Raw genomic sequence first — 8127 nt, 5'->3', positions numbered from 1 at the left:
AATTTTAAACTCTTCCCAAAAAAATAGAAAACTTAACACACTCCGGAGAAATCATTTTGGCATGGGAGTTATTCAAGGCTGAAGCAGACAATTCATAAGCAAGGGATATTGATATCTTATCAAATAGCAGAATATTAATAAGCATTAAAGCTCATAGAAGAAAAAACCGATACAACCCAAGAAACCAATAAATATACCGGAGCTGAAAATCTTACCTTGATCTTTTATGATTGCAATTTGCAACATTTATGGCATCTTTATTGACTGATCATATGATTTCTTTTGGCTCCTCTAACTAGAAAAGTTTTTTTGGATTTGTCATTGCCAAAGTTTAAAGTGATGTCACTTCCAACTTCCAAGTCTGGTAGAGCTTAACAACAACAGAAAGCTTAAAATGATGCAAATTCTGGGAGCAGAGATTAGCATATTGCCTATCTAAATTCAAAGTTTTTTTTTTTTAATGAGCATGAGTTATGGAGATTTGTGGACTTTATGTCATGTGTAGTTGGAGCGTTTCATTATTATGCTCTGAGCCTCTAATCTCACCTTTCAAACTTCCACTCAGTGTAGTAGATTCTATTGTTTCTGTTATCATGTTGTATCGAAAGAAATCGGTATGAATGTATCTATATGATTACAGTTTACTCACTCACGTGTCTCTCTTTTTCTCTGGTTCTACACTTACATATTTGTTCTAATGTTCTCCTTTTCACACAATGAAAGGATGAAAATAAAATGGACTACTTGAGCGGTTATGGTGCCACCCATAAACTGTGCCACAATACTTTTAGCATCCCTATCACATTTGCCTTGTTGTGATTGAGTGACTAGGAACCCCACATCCGCGATTTCTGGAGGGGAATCCTCTTGATAGCACCTGGAGTGGCTCTAGTTCCTTGTGACTGTGAATGCAAACAAAATTCAATTACTACATGATTTTGGTCTTGGAATTCATTGTTGAAGCATCCAACGTGGAACGAAGAATGATGAGGGAATAACTGAAACTCCCTCCAACAATGACTAACCATAACTTTATTTTCATGAGTTGTATTGTTAGGACTCCACTGAAAAAGTGTAAGAGATCAACCTCAAAACCAAAATGACTCAATCTTGATAAAGCCAAAGACATGATAGTAAATGCAGCACATGAAAGAAGGCTATATGCGTCTAGTTTCCCTTTCACTTTTTCATCAAAAAAAAAAAGGAGTACACAGAAGTGATCATCAAAATAAAAAAGGCCATGTGAGCTTCCACCCAAGGAGAGGTGGAGCACTCCCAAACCTTTGTAAAGAAGATAGTAAGGCAGATAATGAAACTAAAACCAATGTAAAGTAATAACTTCCACCATGTCCACTTTCCAAATAGATTATTGAAAGAGGAGCTGAGAATGTAACAGAAGAGTCCAACAACAGATGATAAAAAACAAACAAATCTCCATACATTTGGCTTCTGCAGCCAACTTTGAATTTTGATGAGCATGAGCACCTTGTTCTTTCTCAAGCAAGCTTGTTTCATTGGTTTTAGTTTCATTATCTGCCTTACTATCTTGTTTACAAAGGTTTGGGAGTGCTCCACCTCTCCTCGGGTGGAAGCTCACATGGCCTTTTTTATTTTGATGATCACTTCTGTGTACTCCTTTTTCTTGGATGAAAAAGTGAAAGGGAAACCAGACGCATATAGCCTTATTTTATGTGCTGCATTTGCTATCATGTCCTTGGCTTTATCAAGATTGAGTCATTTTGGTTTTGAGGTTGATCTCTTACACTTTTTCAGTGGAGTCCTAACTTTTCTCCCATCTTTCTCTTCTTCTGTGAGACTGGTTTAGCTTAAGGGCACATGACCAGTTTGTGGCATATGATGCTAGGGTATATACCAGGCATGTCAGATGGTTGCCATGCGGATAAGCCTACGTTCTTTCATAGGACTTCAGTTATGTGTTTGTTCTTGTGGCTGGTGAGGTCCCTACTGAGTTGAGTGTATTGCCCAGGTTTGGGTCCAAGTTGTAACTTGACAAGTTCTTTGATTGGTTTTGAGCCTTTTTCAATAGTGTCGTTGTGCGGATCTACATCGAATATGTCATCTTGGTCTCTTGTAGTTGCTTTGTAGATGACCAGGGTCTTTTTTGGAGATTCTTCGTCCACGCTCATGACTTGATTGCTACCACCAGATGTGGGATGAGGCTTTCCCGCCTCTCTAATAGGGGATAAGGGGCAACCTTAAGGCTTTCGACATAGCACTGTCGGGTTTGCTTCTGGTCCACCTTGATAGTTACGATTTCACCGGTAAATATTGGGACCTTCATCTTAAGGTGTGGAGTAGACACGATAGCTCCAAGCTCATTTAATGTTATCCTGCCAATCAAAGCGAAATAAGACGCATCTTCAACAATTAAGTACCCGACAATGAATCTCCATGAGAGCTTGCCTTGACCAAAGTTGGTTATTAGGTCTATGTAACCTCTGATTTCTACTATTTTTCTCGTAAAATCGAGAAGTGGTCCATAGTATGGTTGAATCGTATCAGGTGAGACTTTGAGCCTCTGGAATGTATTCCAATAAAGTATATCCATGGAACTGCCTTGGTCAATAAGGACCTTGGACACCATGAAATGGGCGATGACAACAGAGATGACCATGGGATCATCCTGGTTGATGAGGTTGATGCCTTTGAAGTCTTTGTTAGTGAATGTTATAGGAAGGAGGCTTCTCGATGTTTGTATGTTGACATAGTTGACGTCAATATCTCTGATGACATGGAGATGACGCTTTTGGAACTGACTAGATATCCCTCTATAGGAAAATTCGCCTTCAATGGTGTTGATTACTCCTCTGATCTACTGGGCGGGGTCGTTATCTTGCTCTTGTTGAGGTTGATGTGCCAGTGACACCTTTGTCGCCTCTCTCCTCTGTTCTATCCCTTCTTTTGTCCATATCTTGGCTTTTGTGATAATCATCTTGGCGATCCCCAGGTCTTGCTCTTGTTGAGTTGTTGTCAGGTTTCTTCATGAATTGGGCTAGGTATCTGACCTTTACGAGTTCCTCGATTTTGTCTTTGAGGGCCCAACAGTCTTCAATATTGTGACCATGACTGTGATGCTATCTACAGTGATTGGTTCTGTCTAATTCGGGTCTGGGAGGAGGTACCGGGGTAGTTGTATGGGTACCTCTATGTTGAAGACTTCTTCTAGAATGGTGGTTCAATTTTCTGTCAAGGGTGTGTAATGCTCATACCTTTAAGAGGTTGACGTTTGTTCGACTTGTGCCTCCTGACCAACTTGTGTGAGTCAATCCTAATGCCTCATTCTCTTTTATCACATTTTTGTCCGGCCTGTTGAACTTTGTTTCTGAACCTCGACATTTCTTCCATTTGAATATAGCCTTTGGTTCATTCGTGCAACTTGTCCATGCTGTTGGGATGTTTTTTGCACAAGCTCTCTGTGAACTTGCCGGGTCGCAGGGCGAGCAACATGGAGTTCAATGCCACTTCAGGATTAAGGTTTTTGATTCGGACAACAATTTGGCAGAACCTGTCCATGAACTTACGAAGTGATTCATCATCCGTTTACTGTAGACTGGCTAGAGCAACATAAGTAAGTCGGTGTGACCGGCTTGTTGCATACTGACAGCTGAAACGTTTGATTAGGGTGTCAAAGCTGTTGACTGATTTTGGAGGGAGTTCTCCGTACCATGTCAATGTTGCCCCTTTAAGGGACATAGGGAAAACTCGATACAAAATTATGTCGTCATTGGTGTAGAAATTAGCATGGGTGAGGAGCACGTCAAGGTTCTCGTTTGGATTGGTAGTTCCATTATAACGCTCTAGGTTGACCAGTTTCCAACCTTAGGGCGGGTCAGCCTCCATAATTTGATCAACAAAAGGATGTTGACGAGTCGTCCTTCCCTCATAGTGATGTGCATGTGAGGTATCATGGTCATCTAGGGTGTTGATGGTTTATCGGGGGTGTGATTCCCCCTGAGTATGATCATGAATCGTGTGGGCGAAGTGCTCGTCCTCCTGGGGCCGTCTCACACTAGCCTTCAACTCATCGTGGCCAGCCTTCATCTTTATGAGTTCCTTCTCATGGTGTTGCTCCATCTTCACAATACGGGCTTGGAGTTGTTGGAAAGTGTCGTTGCTTGGCATAGATGTTAGGAGAGGATTGGAGTTCTCTGGGGGTGTCTCGGGTCTGAGGCTAGACTGTGTGCTAACCTTTGGTGAAAAGAGGCTGCAGGGAAAGTTTTACCACGGCCCCACGGTGAGTACCAAATGTACTTACCTGAAATCTAGAGCTGATTGACATCAGGGTCGACATAGACAAGATGGGCTCCATGATCTCTCATGTCAGACTACAAGTACCCTTCACTAGGAGAACATGAAGGGGGACCTACAAAACAAAGGAATCTGATGCTTAAGTAAGTATGTGAGTGAGTTGAAAATGAATTAAAAGGAGATAAAACCTAATATATATAGTGTTGGAGAGGAGCTTCAGGTCCTTGATTGCAAGGGCTGTTGCAGGGGCGTAACAACCATTGTAGATAATTTATTTCTTATAGATAATTCATTGCTAGTAGATAAGTAAAGACCTGCAACTTGATAAGAGAATGATAGTGTTATCATTAGAATTCAAATATATATAGATATATATTTTCAGCTTATCGGCCGAATAGCCCGGCTACTAAGGGAGTTGTGTCCATGCTCCTGTAGTAGGATTGACGAGGAGGGTTGACGCATACATTTTAATGCCAAATCACTAACCACATCAATTTTGTGGACCCCGAACAATATGCTTACTTTGGTGCAACATGAAAAACTTGTGCAACAAAAAAAAATTGTAAAAACAAAAGTTGAGTAAATAAACAGAGAAAGAGTTTAAGTTGGTGATAAAAACACTAAGGAGATAACATTTTTTGCATAAAAAAAAGACTAATTAGAAACAGATTGTATATTTAGTGATTAGGTTCTGGAATGATAGAAATCATAGCATGGACAAATGATTTGAAATTAGAAACATATGGAAAAAGTTGGTCATATTTCATTAAAAACTAAGAAATAAAAAATTAAAAGGAAACAAAGAAAGCACTTGTATTTCATTTGGCATCTATACCTATGAAGTATAAGAAAAGTGCAGGATATATACAAAGAAACATTATAGATGAAAAGAGAATAAAAGGCGTAAAAAAGATGAAACAGAGTTGATAAATCCATACGCAAATTCAGGTTAAATGTATCATAAAATAGTCTATATCTCAAAATAAATTGTTTAATAAAACAACATATATTACATATGAATCTCGTCCGTCTTCTAAGATAACCCAATTGAACAATCCCTAAGACACCGAAGAAGATAAGAAATTAGAAAAAATGATGAAGAAAATAAAACTTTATCTAGAAGCAAATAGAACATTGCTTAAGACACCAATAATGCAACAAGAAGTTTATTTTCTTTCATGAAATAAGCAATTATAGCTAAAACCAATCAAACATCATCTAAGATAAGCAAATTCATATAATCTGTCAGGCAAAACAATTATAGCTCAAACCAAACCGGACAGAGCATAACTGAAAATAAGAGATTTGAAAAATTTATCAAGAACAAAATATTCAATCTAAAAAACAAATTGAAAACTACTAAAGGCACCGACATAAAAAAAAACAGCAAATGGAAAAGCTTTTATACTACCAAACTTAACACTTCTTACCAACTGATTTCGTATAATTAAGAGATTTCAAAAAACTGGTCAAGAATGCATAGTTGAAGATAAGAGATTTCAAAAAATTGGTCAAGAACCGAAAATTTTCAATCTAAAACCAAATTGAACAATGCTAAAGGAAACAATAAAAAAGAAAGTAGAAAATAGATTTTTCGTAATACCAATTCTATTTTCTTTCATGAAACAACAAATGTAACAAACTTTATAGATCAATCCACATTTGACAGTGCAAACCATATTCCATTATAAAGAAATATTGGACAAAAAGGAGAATACTTACCTATACCAGAGTAATCTAAGTTCCAAAAAAAAGAAGAGCAGAACATCACCTCTATTATAAAATATGAAAAGCATAACACAACTCACAATGTATACATCCATGAGATTGATTCTCAGTTCATACTTTGTAAAAAAAAAATTAAATGAAAAGGGAGAAAAACCAAAACTTACCAACACAATTGTCTTCTTACAACTCAGATGTATGATTGAAAATTCATAAATTAGTATAACGTGTCTCTACTCCAAACAACTACATTGTTCATTTTCAAGTTTAAAATCATATGTTCTTAAATTTATTGACATATGTAACTATTGGAATAAAGTTTTGAGCATTCATAATGTCACTTTATGCTGACATTTTAGTCCTAACAAAATAACAGAATAACTACTCCTACACAAACTCAATACCAAAAAAACACTTGAATGCCAAATTGCAAATAAAGCCAACACCACCACTGCTCAAATTTTCCCCTTGTACGCAAAGGTAAGGCTGCGTACAATATCCCTCCCCCATACCTTCGCATAGCGAAGAACCTCTGGACAATGGGGTACGAAGTTTTTTTTTTTAACAAACTCAGTTGAGCACCAACAACATTGAGAAAGAGTAATTGCAAGTAGCAATGTGTTTTTAATTAGTTCATAGAGCTATAAATCATGTAAGAAATTTATAGTACACTAATAATTTTATTTTTCTTGAATTCAAAAAAACACATTATTATAAATATTTTTTGACCGTTTTCTTTTCTATCATCCAATACATGTAGATTTTTAATCATAAAAAAGATGGATGAAACAAATGTCCCCTTAGACATCTTTCCTATTCCTCTTTATGTAGGGGTGGATATCCAGATTCAGATCCGTGGACTAGGCAGATAAAATACCTCTTTTTTTAAAGTCCATATAATTATATTGAGTTTTTAAGCTCAACCCATTAAGCCCACAGACCTAGTGGACTTATTCGCGGACTCGCGGAATATCTGTTTAACCCGCTTAAGTCTAATGTGCAAGCTAGTATTGTTAATGTGTTATGTTAAGATTTTGATCTTTAATTTAGGTTGTTATTGTTAGTTTATTATGTTTGAAATGTTGGTATATTTTAGTGTGATAGATTTTAGCTTAAAAACAAAAGCCAATTTTTTTTTAAAATGTTACTTTTTTTTTCAAATCAATATTTGGGTCCATGGACCAGCCCATTTATTTGTGGACTTTTATGAATCATATATGGATCTTGAAAAAATGTTCATTTATTTTGCGGATCAGGCTTCTCTGACCCGTCTAAAGCGCATGCTTTGGAGGTCAGATCTTAATCAGGTTGGACTGATTGGTATACCCATCCCTATCTCTATGTCTATTCTGATGTTCTTAATTAATTTATTGTTGAATCAGCCAATCAGATCAGGAACTGAAACCCATTATTAAAAAAATAAAAAATAAAAAACAAAAAATGGAAACTCCATAGAAAAACAATCGCTAGAAGCTTTTCACAATGCTTCCAGATCTAGTGGCAAGTCAGCAACACCATCCTCCTCACATTTGTGGTTGGGTTAAGGCACAAGTATTTTTATGATATCATTGATTGTTTGATCACCTGCATCAAAATTCAATATTGATGGTGAATTGCGAAGACTGTTAATGGAGGCTATGCCAAGGTGTTTTCTGTGCACAAAGTTAAATTTTAGGGAAGGACAATATTCAGAGGTAAGCTTATCTTTCTCTACCAGAAGTCATATCCCAGTCTGTGACACCGTCTACCCTAACATACATATAGTGAAAGTAAACATGGAATAACAGAAGTAATTTAAAAAGATTTATTTCACAACTCAAAATAAAACTTCTCAACGAAGTAAAAGGTTCACATTCACAATTTAACCAAGTTAAAACTTATTAGTAAGAATATAAAAACAAGTTCCAGTTCCAAACCAAGACCGTACCAGTATTACAATTGAAATTTGAATGAGAAACATAGAAGTATTTCATGTTCAACTACATATCTTAAAATAGCATATGATAAAAACTATGGGTGTTCAAAACCGAACAACCCAAATGGAAAACTGCAAACCGCAAAAAAAAAAAAAAACCGAAATCCAAACCAAACCGCGATTTTTCGGATTAGTTTGTTTTTTTTATATAGAAACCG

The 8127-nt window shown here is 36.7% G+C and overlaps 1 pseudogene; it reads right to left on the bottom strand.

Moving 5' to 3' along the window:
- Positions 1-928: 928 nt before the first annotated feature.
- On the bottom strand, positions 929-1479 carry LOC114415930 (annotated as a pseudogene).
- Positions 1480-8127: the final 6648 nt, after the last annotated feature.

This window comes from Glycine soja, chromosome 6 (assembly GCF_004193775.1).
Source record: "Glycine soja cultivar W05 chromosome 6, ASM419377v2, whole genome shotgun sequence".
NCBI lineage: Eukaryota > Viridiplantae > Streptophyta > Magnoliopsida > Fabales > Fabaceae > Glycine > Glycine soja.
The sequence above is the reverse complement of the archived record's forward strand: the minus strand, read 5'-3'. Positions and strand labels throughout refer to the sequence as shown.